Source organism: Phalacrocorax aristotelis, chromosome 21, assembly GCF_949628215.1.
Source record: "Phalacrocorax aristotelis chromosome 21, bGulAri2.1, whole genome shotgun sequence".
NCBI classification, from domain to species: domain Eukaryota; kingdom Metazoa; phylum Chordata; class Aves; order Suliformes; family Phalacrocoracidae; genus Phalacrocorax; species Phalacrocorax aristotelis.
This window is the reverse complement of record NC_134296.1, coordinates 8136513-8136811: the sequence shown is the minus strand read 5'-3', so window position 1 is coordinate 8136811 and position 299 is coordinate 8136513.

The window sequence follows — 299 nt, the reverse complement described above, 5'->3', positions numbered from 1 at the left end:
GCTCCCGCCGCGCCGCTCCGGGCCCCTCGGCCGCTCGCGCCAGACTGAGCCAGCCGAGCCCCGAGCCGGCCAGGCGGGCCGAGCGCCGAGCCCGCCCACGTGACCGCGCGCGAGGCGGAAGGGGCGGGCGGCGCCGCGGCCGAGGCGGAAGCGGCGGGTCCGGGCCTCGGCAGGGCCGCACCGGGACCCCCCTGAGCCCCGCGGCCGCCCCTCCGCCCGCGCTGGCGAGGCCGGTCCTCGGCGCTGCGGCGAAGCGGCTCCGCGGAGGCCCGGGGCCGTTCCCCGTCCCGGTACCGAAG